Raw genomic sequence first — 14,526 nt, 5'->3', positions numbered from 1 at the left:
TGTCTTTGTTAAGCCTGTGTATTAATTAGTTGGCGTTAATTAGGTAACTTGCGTTCAGATTTTAATTAGAATTCTTAGATTTCTGACGGTTCCTAATTAAGGCAATGTGTAATATCAGTTTCTACTTTATTGACTGTATTCGTTTATGACAAAAATGTCATTTAATATGTTCTTTTTGACTCCAAACATTATCATTACGTAGGTAACATAAACTTTATGTTGTGGTTACTATTGAAAACATATCTTCTCTGCCACGCAACAAGAATCTAGCTGTTACCTGTAACTCCGCCCGCAGTAACCTATATTTGACCTCGGGTCGTTAACTATTTTTATTCCAAATTTCATCAAAATCGGCACAGCGGTTTTACCGTGAAAGCATGATAGATAGACAGACTTACATATTTACAATCTTTACTTATTATCGTCGCGTCTATCTGTATGAAAGCGATAACATCAAAAACTACCAGATGGATATTTTTAAGGATTTCTGAATATATATTGATTCCTGAGCAAGTTTGGTTCGATTCCCGGTCGGTTCATGATGGAAAATGATCTTTTTCTCATTGGCCCGGGTCTTGGATGTTTATCTATATATGTATTTGTTATAAAATATAGTAAAGTTGAGTTAGTATCCCATAACACAAGTCTCGAACTTACTTTGGGGCTAGCTCAATCTGTGTTATTTGTCCTAATATATATTTATTTATTAGTTTTGGTCCGAGCGAAGCGAGATATAGGTATAATATCAGATGATCGAAGCAGAACAAGAGAGCAAGGTGCATAGGTACTTCTATTAGTACCTGTGTTTACTCTTGTCAAAATGTTATTCTTCGCAATGAAAATATTTAAAATCGAGACAATGAAATTTGATACGTCAACTGTAACAGCGTAATAACATTCAAGTGGTTTTAAGATGTTTCTTATTACTCACTATCAAACTGATATGCGCATGCGTTTGATACGAAGATATTTTACCAAATATCACAAGAGTTTCAGAGCATAAAGTCGCTCATCCACTGTTGCGTACGGATGCAATGACACAGATTAGCTAAAAAAATAATATAAAAACCGGACCGGATATTTTTCACCTCCTCTCGAGCATATGTTTATTATTCGACATTTATGCTAAGGATACCTCTAAGGAATTTAAGGTAAAGCCATTAGGCCAAAATTAATTCATTTAGAAGAGACAAAGAACTCGCTTATCTTACATGCAAATTGCAAACTCAACAAGTTTTTTACAAAAAGTTTTATTGACGTCGGAGAGGTCTTGTGGCATTTAACGCTTGACAAAAATCCATGAGCGTGCTGCGAGCCATTGAGGAGTTCCATCATTGGGAACCGATCATGGATACACGATCAACATCATGTTTATCATAATAATGTATTGTCATGGAAACTGAAGAGATTTGGAAAATTTCAACTCTGTAGGACAACTGCAAATAGGAGAAATCTAACTTGCAATATTTGATGCCCCACAGACAGAAAGACAGACTTTCACATTTATAATATTACAGTTTGTATATTGAAATATGGATAATGATGAAAATTAATCTTGGTAAACACAAAGACTATGTACACTAAAGATCTCTATGAAATAATCTGCTATGCAAAATAAAGCTTAATTTGGAGTTACTTCCTAAAGAACTTGATATATTATCGAAATATCGTCATCGCTTCATCTGATAGCTATCAAATATCTCGTTATTCACAACTGACATTATTGATAGTTACCCGTTTTTTACCGGAATTTTATCAGTTTTGGTAAAATAAAAAATGTTTGAAGCACACATTTAAAAACATTACATGTTTGAAGGAAATATTGTCTGCCAATCTGCTGCATCTGAGAAGTGTACGTACAGGTATGAATTGGTGCTGTAGGTAAATAAATCCAATTACTCATCATGAAATCTGTAAAACTACTAAGCTAATAAAGATGAAATGTGGTAGGGGAGTATACTGTGACTAGGACACGTCCCTAAGAAAGGACTTTTGGAAAGTCTAAGAAAGGAATTCCACGGGGTGAAATAGGGGTTGCAAGTTTAATTTGGAGATTTAACTTCGATTCTTTTTCACACAGATGAAACTGCGGGAAATGAAATGTTAATAATTAATTATATAATTGTATTTATCGCTACCCTTTTTATGTCTGTAATAAAAGCCATCGCAACCGGATTCACGTAAATAAAGACATATGTTGTGATTGTCATATGACTTGTATATGAGCAATATAAACAATACTAATCAACTTATCATTTATCATGAAAGACAAATACACTATGCTTATGAATTATGCTAATATTGATATAAACGATTCCCTGAAAGATCATAATATATTTGAGAGTCTAGCTTCGTTATCAGATAGTATTATTGTTATAAATATCTCTTAAAATGAGTTTCTTTCGGCATTTCTTCTCAGCAGTGGTGGTTCCGAAATGCTAGTAGTTTGTAGCTTTGGTAAATATCATTTAATTTAGAATATGACGTGAAAAAGTGCCTGTGAAGGCCTAATTTCTGAATAAATGATTTGATTTTGATATCTTATTGTCGGTAATTGAATCATCAACACAAAAACATGTTTTTAAATGAAAAATACCATTTAACACTAGCTATGATTTGTGGTTTCGCTTTTGCAGGAATTTCTCATTAAAATGAACTCCATAAGCTGTGCCAAGTATGGTCTATCGGCAGGACCCGTCCGAAGATTTTACGTTTCATATGATCAGTCATTTTTTTCGTTGTCGCGATGCATCTAAACTTTCATATTTTTATCTAATACTATACACCTAAACCTTCCTCAGGAATCACACTATCTATTGGTGAAAGCCACACGAAAATCTGTGCAATAGTTTTTGATTTTACGCGGACAGACGGAATTATAATAACCCGACCAGACCCATAAGAACCTCGGTGTTCACAAATCATTTTGAAAGTGACGAAACCACACAAAACACTTTTTCCACTTTTTTGTGGCCAACTCATTTCGTACAGCGGCGCCTGCGCCTGCGCCGGCAGGGTTAAGCAACCAGCTGGGAATGTTTGGAAATAATACATTGTTGTTTTTGAGTCTATGACGTATAAGTTATTGTGAGTTGTAATCTTGGGATCAGAACGCAGGTAAGTACATAATACCTTATATCATATGAGTGTTATCCGACATAATAAGTATAATGATCATGGATGATGATACTTACGACATTTAAATGTTCGCAATACTTTCCTTTCATAAATATTTCTAAAGCAAACACTCTAATCCATCTTAGACCTGATGAATGTTTTGAAATGTCTCCATCTGGTAAGTATTTTCGTTGATCTTCACTAATATGATTCGCTCAGTCGACACGCTAAGAAGAAAAACAATTACTTTCATCCTCTTTGCGAGGAAGTAGGCATTCATAGCCCTGTATCTCCTATTGTTCAACAAAATTTTTCCAAAATCCCCCACCCGCCAAAGAAAATTAAAAGATTTGCAACGGAAGCTGGATTTTAGGAATAGCATACTATTATTAACATGAAACAAGAGTTTAATAACGTTACAGAATTAGTTTCGTTCCGGCTGACTACACTAACTTTATGCGTAGGTAATAAAACATCGGTAAAATGTGGCGTCGTTGACGATATAAAGTATGGTTTCCAAAGAGACTATTTTTTTATCAGCACTCGGATCACAATCATACATGTTTTTATTATATACTTTTTGACTTTTTTATTATATACTTTTACATTATGTACTTTGTTATACTATTACAAAAAAAATCGTAAGACACAATATTGGTAAGCCCTTCTGGCATGATAGGGACCGACACTGTTCAAATGAGTTTCTTTCGGCATTTCTTCTCAGCAGTGGTCGTTCCGAAATGCCTGTAGTTGTGAGCGAAATGTCTGAGCTTGTGACAAATTAATATTAATATAAAATTAGACGTGAAAAAGTGCCTGTTTAAGTATAATTTCTGAATAAATGATTAGTTTTTGATTTGACGTGGACTTCTTCAAAATGGGTGTGAAAGATTCATTCAGAACCTGCGTAGCGCGTTTGGAATAGACTTTTAAACTAGACGACTTATAATACTAACCACTACTATTGATTGACAACGATAACTTTTGTGACCTAAATGACTGTTGAGAACATAATAAATAGAACAGAAATAATGCTAAGTACTAGACATTGCCGAGATAGAAACGGCTTGATAAAGCTGTTGACCTAAATCACTGCCTTGATTACATCTTTCAAGTATGTCTGTTTGGGGCAAAAGTAATGGTAAAAGGAATTATAAAATGGTTGGGAATGTTGTGAGAATGGATAAAGAGAGCACACCATCGGGAAATATTGATGGTGTTTACTCATAAGCACTAAGCAGAGCACATACAAAGAAACTGATGACTATAGAGGAAGCGAGGAAGATATGCAAGTGGAAATTTTAAGTCACTTCCTGTAAGAAAATGATGCTATCTCAACAAAAATCCACACAGCTCACAAATAAATTAATTTAATTACTACATTCTTATTAAGAATAAGTGTTTGGCTAATAAGATTAAAAAACATGCCAGACCATATCGAGGAAAGGTGGATGCTCTAAAATTCTGCTGGCAATGAACACAAGGCTTGATGAAGGTTATTGTAGATGCAGTTATATTTTCTTTTCATGATCAAATTTTAATAGCCATTATAAAAAAAATATTACTTTAATTGCATGTTCGATTATTGAAGTTAACTTTTACCAATTTACTGTGTTTCAAGTATCCTGTTAAGAATTTCCTCGATCAAGTTTAGTTTGTAATTATTGAGGCTGATCTATACAAAATTATCGCAAACTAAAGAGGACTTGAACATGCTAATCGATGGCATTCACTATTTGTACTGGCAGCCTTATAAGAATAAAGATTTTTCTATGATTTCCATTCGGTGGAACAGCCTATATTATTCAAAAAGCACTATGCTAGACAGATACAGGCGGAAAGATAAGATCCAACAATGAGGAAAAAAGTGGGACAAATAAAGGATGACTAGGAAGTAATTGGTGTGCAATTAAACATCCATTGGAAAGCATAAGTGATTCACATACGTGTAAAACTGACTGCAATGCGACCATTTTGTAACATTAGGTAATTTGTGCAGGTCAACCTAATGACATAGGGTATGGAATGCTGAAACAGTTTTACAATTAGAAAGGACCATGTTAATAGTTGTGTAATATGATTTAGCATGAGCAGAGGAATACATTTGGGCATAGAATTCGATAATATTGTAATGTTTTGAATTATAGTGAAACTCAAAGAAAATATAGATGCACCTACTGACTTGCTTATTTATTTCAAATGTAAGAATGTCTATCTATCGAATTATTGTATCATCAGCAAATAATGTTAGTATTTGTCTTATGATACATTATAGGTATTATCCATTAAAATGATTACCTATTGAAGAATGCATAAATCATCAAGGATTTTTAAATCCATTGGTATTCACTTGATGTTATCTTGAGCAACACCTTTAATTACAATCTATAGATATATATTTAGATTGCAAATGATTCATGTATCAATATCGTACGAATCGAATCTATCATTACCTTCACAAATAATACTTTTATGATCATTACAAGAATCTATAATGGTCGATGATTAATTTATTGCTTACTGATTAAACTGTTATATTACCATTAATGTCTTTCAGTTTAATTATCATTAGCTTTCGTGTCTTTATAATTATTTTGTAAGGATAAAAAAAAAATATTGTTGAATTAATGGTCAGGGATAAGTTAGGGATAATTGATTACACTTAAATAAATTTAATGGATATATTTTTTATCCTATTCTCATTTTACTTCAGATTTAATAGGTATAACATATTCATATTGCACAGTACAGTCAAAAAAATTAACATTTCCAAATATTTAATTTATTTTTGAATTCAACGTCCCAAATTTCTTTATTCAATTTAAAAATCCATCAGTTTTGGTGAGACGAAAACAATTTACCTAATTTTTAACGTGTAACTGGTTTCATCCGTGCAGAATCAGGCAGTATGGAGCTAACTGTTCTCTGTGACTCACCACCTGTTTCGAACAATGACCGGGGTTTATGTGCTTTTTAATGTAGGGATTCATTGTTAGGTTTTGCCATTCAGTGGTTATCTCTATTAACCGGGACGATGGTTTCTAAATAATTTGAAATGTTATGATTTGTAATGTCACTCCTTCTCTCACCGTCACTCTCTCGTTTTACCAATTTCTTCTGCTGAATTTTAGAGTCAGAACCCTTGATTTTACTTTTTGTCCTCCACTTCGCAGGGGCTTCGGTTTTAGCTGTCAAACCATTGAAATTATTTTACTGTAACTTAAGTATTATTTCCAGGATATTCAGACTTTACTTCTATTTGATCTATATGATGAATTGTTGAGCAATGCCGTAATTGTCAAGAAGTTCAGTTTTATGTGGAATGTATGTATGCTCATAAAAACTGACATTAGGTACACTTATTTGTATGTCGTAAATGAAAAAATCTTTTTGCAAACAGCATATCAGTTAACTTATCTAATTTTGTAAAATCTACAAGTCTTAATAAGTATCTGTATTGCTTAAGACTACATAATATGTAAATATGTATATTATGTAAATAAATGACAACAATTCTGACAACTATGAAATGACTGTTAAAACAAAGTTTTCCGTTGTGGTTTTAGATGCTAATTGTGACATCATGAATGGACCAAACCTACTTATTAATTCTAAAGCCAGACCATAACCATAACTTTAAATATGCGGTCTCACGTTTGCAGTTCTTGATATGTTGACCTCACTAGACCGGTAACCGGTTTCTCGGGCTATAGCCACTGGGCCCTTGGCCGTGTACCTTCCTGGCTCTTAAACATCATCTAAAACGATTTTATAACTTTAAATTTCACGTCATTATTACTTTTATTTAGATTTGAAAATACGTCTGCAATTTGTAGGTACCTAGATGTGGAACAGTAGTCGGTTGTTTCTTAATTTTTATTTCTCACTTATTTTCATCGTGTGTTTCCTGGTTATATTTGCAGCTGTGACGCCCGAAAGCCTAGGGTTTGGCTATTATTTTACAACCAGCGCCTGCCGGCCATTAACCCTCTTTGCAACCTTCTCTTTCAACTTATTTCATTTGTTAATTTTATGGTCCGAATAAAATTGTTCAACAAGATAATATCTCAATGATGAGTTTGTCTCTCACGATATCCAAAAAGTGTTACTTTATTTTTTTTGATATCGTGAGAGTTGATATCAATGATCATTTGTATTTTTTTCATATTTTAATGTGCTCTGAATCAGGCCACCTTCACTCAAATGTATAGTATTATATCGATACTTTTACTTTTTCTCTTGCGTTTTATAAAAGTTCAATTCTTAAATCAACGTAACGTCTAATCGAATCTGTCTTTTGTAAAATACGCAAATTACATTTTCTATTGTAAATAATAGTTTTAAAAAGCTTATTAGCAATAGCAAAACTAATTAAGAGTCATTGCATTTCAAGTGTTGTACAGCTAACAGCACACCAACCTTCGAGACCATTGCAAATTGGCCATTATTAATATCATAGAGATGCTGATATTTTGATGTGCAGTTGACTGTACGTCGACCTATCATAGACTCGGAAATGAAGCAGTGAATTAAAATGCAAATCTACCGAATTTAGACAGCTGACCGCGTTTCGACCAGCCCCGAGCATTTAGAATGTGGGTTAGGCTGCTTTCTTCGTAACTATTGTTTTTTGTGGTACAATAAATGTTAAGGTCTTATCTCACGCTCAATTCAAATGCACGTTAATAATAGAATTGTTCTTTTTTAGAGTTTCTCGGCTTAAATTGTGATTTACGTGTTGGTGTCACTCAGGGAACTGTTTTGGACCAAATTTGATATGAAATCATTGATTATGTTGCGTGTAAACCAGTGATCAGTATGCATAGTAGTTTAAATATAGACATATATGAAATATACGGAAGTAAATCAACTGCATGTCTAGTTACCATATACGGAACACTATGAAAAGGTAATAGAAACGAATTTGGATTAAGTTGGATACGTTTGTAAGTTATTGGCCGTACAATACCAAATTTATTCTTAGTCAACGAGTGTTTAAAAATAGGGTTTTTAGTTGAATATGCTTTTCAATGGGATCACTGGTAAATTAGCTTTTTAACACAAACTGTTGTGACTCACGTCTTGGCCCTGGCCGGCCTCGAATAAACTTATATAACTCATAATTTACGGTTTTACCGTTTCTAATTGCGTTTCTAATTTCAAATATTTCAAAATAAAGTTAATTGTGCATTAGCTATGTATTTAAGTGCCAGTGTTCGCGTTCGAGCGTGAATGATCGGTTTGACCAGAATATGTTCGAGTATAAAGTGCGAAGATTTTATTAACGTACAAGTCTAATAATAATTAAGATGTATAAATTAAGATGTATACTTACTAAGATTTTACTTGAATGTTGGAAGTTTCTAATTCTATCATATCAGAGTGGTTTAGCTATTCCTTTCTTAGCCGTTAAGCATTGGAACCCAGGAGACGCTTCCTACTGTTTCTTAATTTCTTCCTTGACGACATCAAGCCTATTTGGGTTTGCCTCTCTGCCAAAACTAAGCAGAAAAGGCGTCGTCAGACATTTTTATTATTGCCATACGTACGTTGTTCCTAACACAATTTGTCGGTTTACGCAAGACGTGGACGTGGCCAAGTTTCTGTGCTATGTCTATGTCGTCGTCGTTACTTGACGACTGTCGAGAATTTGAAAGTTTGTGAGATTCATAAGATATTAGATAATGTTGCAGCTTATCCTGAACAAACAAGAAATTATATTTTATTTATCAGTAAATTTATGTATCTTATGCAAAACGTAGTTTTGTTAATTATGTATATTACCGATATCTAGTTTAATGTCCTTTAATGTCCATTTCATGTCAAATTTTTCTGTCTAACCGATTACCCCTTTTAACCGGTCTATGAAAATTGAATAAATTGTAACTATATCTCTGTAACCTTTTAAATTATTTCAAAAATAAAATTCTATTTATATTTTTTCTATTCCTAATGAAAATTATTTTAACTTTGGAGTAAAAACATAAATTATTACATGTTGAGAGGTTATCTTTTTTTTTTTTCAAAACAGCAAATTTGTTACTTACACCCTTTTAGCAGCGCCTGTGGCGAAGTGAGAGCGCCAGATTGAGGCCGCGACCTTGCGGCTCTGAGTTCGGATCCGGCGCGATAATCAAGCCTTTATAAATGGCCCCAATGTTGGAAAACAATGATATTTAAGGTACCACTGCTTGCCAAAGAAATTAGACCCTTCTGACGAGGTAAAAATGTTCAAATTTATGTGATTCTACATATGGGTCTATTGATTCTAATTTGACGACCTACAGGTCAAAACAAGACCTCGGTGGCGCAGTGGTCAAGTTCTTGCCACTGAACCGAGAGGTCCCGGGTTCGATCCCCGGTCGGGTCATGATGGAAAATGATCTTTTTCTGATTGGCCCGGGTCTTGGATGTTTATCTATATATGTATTTGTTATAAAATATAGTATCGTTGAGTTAGTATCCCATAACACAAGTCTCGAACTTACTTTGGGGCTAGCTCAATCTGTGTGATTAGTCCTAATATATTTATTTATTTATTTATTCTAAGCACCTACTCAAACTTACGAGATAGATAAGGATGACAAGGAGTCAGAGACAAAGGATAAAAAGAAAATATCAAAGGCAAGATTGCGCAGAAGAAATTTGGTGAGGCATTTACCCCCAAATTATAAAATTATTAAACGCCGTGGCCGCAATATTTCGCTGTTAGACAAAAAGAAATCATACTCAATAGGATTATACTTGAAGTAATATTACACAGTACATTATTAGATCAACGTAATGTCTAGTAACTGTGGTAAGTAATGAGATGTCATTGCGCATCACGTAAAAACTACCGGATGAAATTTGATGCGTTTTTCACAGTCGTATAGCGGATGGTCTAACTTAAAATCATAAGTAGATAATTTTTATCGCGATACGTTGTTTAGAATGCGATATATTGACAATATGAAAGTGAGTTTGTTTGTTACCTCTTCACGCTTTATCTACTCATGATTGAGTGTTCACTGGGAGATCAATGAGTTGTTCAAATAATTCATTCATTCATTCATTCATTCAATCAATCTTCTTGAAATTTTGCATACATGTAGTTTGAAGTATGAAGAAGGACATAGGGTACCTTTCATCCCGGAAAAATAACTGTTCTCGTGGGAAATCACGCGGGCGAAGCCGAGGACAAAAGCTAGTTGTCTAATAACAATGATGTAAACACCAAAGGCTTTGAACTACAAATCGCATTACAGTAGAACCTTGCGAGGGTTGTAACCTTACCCTTGCAATTTCCGCTCATGTGATTATAGGTAGGAAGTAAAAGAGCGTAGACAGAAAAGAATTATATTAAAAACATTAAAAAAAGGAAATTCTTCCAAATCTTAGCATAACCAGATCTTCAAATTTTAATTGTTGATATTTTTCGTGAACTCTGAGCTTCGCGGAGCGTCACAGCTCCGAATTTAACTGGGAACACGCCACAGATTTACAAAATGCAATGTACTAATATCTGTGGAACACACGAGGATCAGATAAAGAAAGAGTCTCTTGTTATTAAAAAAGTGTTTTTCTTTATCTGTGTTTAAAATATTTGACATTAACACAATGAGACAAAACATACATTAGCATAAGGGGAAACGATTGAAATGTCTTTAAAATTGTTTGATAATAAAATCATATTTAAATTTTTTAAAGAATAAAGATTAAACAAGAAAGTTTTTTAAAAAAAATAAGTTCTTCTATTCATTCCTACCAAATGAGAATACGAAATTAAAAAAAAAGACTACAGTTTTATGTAAATTGTCTAAAGAAAATGATAAATACAAATCTACGTTAAAATATTTTTTTTATCCAAAGCAATATTTTCTCAAATTGTTCTAGTTACTACTGATAAATAACATTGAAATGAATAAAAAGACGCTCATTTATTTAGCACCTAAATAACATTCAAATGTCAACTCGCTAATATATTGCCTTTAAAATTGTTTACACGAAATAAAACTGGCCTACAAACAGTTACATGTTGTATGCTAATGGTAATAGAAGTGAAAGTGGCATGAACGTAACGTTACTTGAAACCCAATTTCATATATTTTCCATAGAAAATTACGTTCGCTTTTCTTGTGTAGTGAGTAATTCTAATGTGACGACCTCGGTGGCGCAGTGGTAAAGTGCTTGCCTCTGAACCGAGAGGTCCCGGGTTCGATCCCCGGTCGGGTCATGATGGAAAATGATCTTTTCTGATTTGCCCGAGTCTTGGATATGTATCTATATATGTATTTGTTACAAAATATAGTATCGTTGAGTTAGTATCCCATAACACAAGTCTCGAACTTACTTTGGGGCTAGCTCAATCTGTGTGATATGTCCTAATATATTTATATAAAAATTTCTTGATTTTACGGGTTTATATGAATTTGTGAGTTTATTTGGGGTTTATTAGAAATGAAAGTCAATACTAGATACTTACGCCTTATGCCAGCTCCACACTTTCGTCGAACACTTTGCCAAACTTTGGCTTTAGGTTCGGTATACATTGCTGGTTTTTTATTGCGGTAAATAAGAGCCCTCATACTAATAACGCAATGATCACGCATTCGCGTCGCCATGTGTCTGAGTTTGGCGACAGTGTGGAGCTGGCATTAGACTGCAAAACTGCTGCCCTCTCCATTTTGGGTCACTCCTAAAGAAGCAGCCGCTGTGTCATTACAATTATTCAAATTTTAACAAAAACAATTAAGTTTACTATCCGGTCTTAAATTAATTAATCTGTACTGTGCTACTGTCAATCTTATAAATGGTTGGTTTTGAAAACGATGCCTTCTTCAAGAATATTTACGAATCGTAATGTCGGCGCGGCCGCTGCAGTCGAAATGCTCTAGGAACTATATATACTGATAATACCAATAATGCATTTAAATATATTCATATTATGAATATGAAAGTCTATCTGTCACGCAATTTTAATGACATTTGGAACAAATATATTTAAGACCCGAGATCAAAGAATTGTAATGGGGGCTGAAAGATTATACGAAAATCATACCTTTTATGCAGTTTCGCTGTAACCAAGGCTCTGTCTACCCCATGGATAATAAATACTCAACAAATGTAAGCATAGTTTATCTCAGAATCGATAAAAATGTTACTAATCACGCCCTCTGAAACGTGGTTATCAACCGATCGGACTATTCTGATAGCGTATCTCCGAAACCACTATGATAAGAAGAATATCGATTGCTATCTGAAACACGAATGGACAATTTGATATGCTTATAGTGTTACTAACTATTACTCGAGGCTTCGCCCGCGTGAATTTCCCTCGGGAAACTTATTTTCTATCTGTTGGTGAAAACCGTACAAAAATCTGTCCGATACTGTTTGACTCCATCGCGATCACACAGGCGTGTGTCACAGCGTTTCGAACGCAACGGGCGCGCTGTCATAACAATTCTTCAAATTTTAATAAAGATAAGAATTAGTTTTACATTTTGACTTTGAATTTGATGTTGCCCGGGGCTTCGCTCCTGCAGTTCAGTAGTTTCGGTACCTCCTTAATACGTATATATATATATATATATATATATATATATATATTTTGGAAATAGTTCCTTCGTCGAGAATATATATATATATATATATAGGGGACAGGGGGACGCCTTTTTGTAACATGGATTTAGACACTCGTGTGAAGATTGGTCGTTAGTGTGCAATATTTAACAAAAGCCAGTGAGGGCAAACGTTGCCCCCACTAGTAAAGTCAGGTAACCGTAATAATTTTAGTCATGAATCATGATTCACAGAGGTACCGACGTAATCAATCATGTTTAGCTTGTATACTCGTACATATAGAGGTCGCGGGTTCAACCACCGATGACCAGCTGAACTGATGCGGAAACGGATACTATATAGATGACTATATAGTATCCGTAGTATCCTCGGCCATGAGGAATATGAATTCCTCATGGCTGAGGGTCGTGGTAATTACGTGGAATGAAACACACGTTACAACTTTCCTGGCATTATTAATGGAGTGGTTTGCCATTGCCTTCACCATTTCACACACAAGTTAATAATGAACAAATGTGCAGGTTTCCTCACGATGTTTTCCTTCACCGGATACTATATTATATATTTTTAAGCACTATATTACTGGACTCATGGTTCGCACCAGCACCTACTTAGTAGTAAAGGCTCCAACTGAAAATCAGTGTATTGCTCCTAGATTAATAACATCACTGAGTTGTGGCCTGTTTAGATTACTGCAGCACACACACCCATAATCACTTTTTTGTAGGTACTTACCCACTTTTTGTATTTTTTTAAATATTATTTTTTGGTTGTTACGTGTGTGTCTGTAGTTTTTTGAATAAACTTATTTATATTCTATTCTATATAAAGACTATAAAAATACATTTTAATATAGCAATATTAAACATAGGTAACTATTATTGAAACTGGCCTTATCAGTAAGGAACAAACTTAAGCGTGTTTGATGTCGTCAAGGATGATATGCGTGCCAATGACGACCTCGGTGGCGAAGTGGTAAAGTGCTTGCCTCTGAACCGAGAGGTCCCGGGTTCGATCCCCGGTCGGGTCATGATGGAAAATGATCTTTTTCTGATTGGCCCGGGTCTTGGATGTTTATCTATATATGTATTTGTTATAAAATATAGTATCGTTGAGTTAGTATCCCGTAACACAAGTCTCGAACTTACTTTGGGGCTAGCTCAATCTGTGTGATTTGTCCTAATATATTTTTTTTTATTTTTTTTTAATGGTCTGACAAACTAACGGATGCCGACGATCTTGCGAAGTGAAGACGAAATAATGAATGCGGAGCCTGTCTCAATCTCAACAGCTGAGAAAGTAACCCGGAAACTGCTTAAGTTAGAAAGAGAGAGAGAGTGAGAGAACATTTATCAAAAAACGGAAAGTGGGACACACGTAAAATCTTACGTGTCAGAACTCATAACCTAACCTAACCTAAACTAAATCTTCTTTTCGAGTGTGTTGCTAACACTGGTGTCAGACTTTATTCAAGTCGCCTAAAGGCATCCGACATGACTTTTACGTAAGCTAAACTTATTTTCATGTATGAAATCAGCCTTGATAATTAGTAATTCTTGAAGTAAATACGTGCCTAAAGCCTAGTATTACTGTTTAGTGCCATTATAACTGTTGTAGTGTTAATTGCGCTAATTTTGTCTAAACGGTCACTTGTGGGTTGTTGACCTGACCGCTTTTTTGATTGGCCTTTGTGTGTATACTATATACAGATTTCACTTTTTTATAACGCTAGCTCTTGCCCTTTATTACGTGCGTCCGCTCGTAACTAATTTTTGTCAGTACCTCTTGTTCTAAGCAATGCCTCGCGATGAAACTTACTGTGATAACCGTAACAAATTCCGTTCA

General features: G+C 34.3%; 1 protein-coding gene across 1 annotated transcript in view; it reads left to right on the top strand.

Moving 5' to 3' along the window:
* Positions 1–14,526, top strand: part of LOC128678961 (uncharacterized protein) — a 94,472-nt gene that overhangs the window by 835 nt on the left and 79,111 nt on the right. The gene's annotated exons all lie outside the window — the stretch shown is intronic.

This window comes from Plodia interpunctella, chromosome 21 (genome assembly GCF_027563975.2).
Source record: "Plodia interpunctella isolate USDA-ARS_2022_Savannah chromosome 21, ilPloInte3.2, whole genome shotgun sequence".
Classification (NCBI taxonomy): Eukaryota; Metazoa; Arthropoda; class Insecta; order Lepidoptera; family Pyralidae; genus Plodia; species Plodia interpunctella.
The sequence above is the reverse complement of the archived record's forward strand: the minus strand, read 5'-3'. Positions and strand labels throughout refer to the sequence as shown.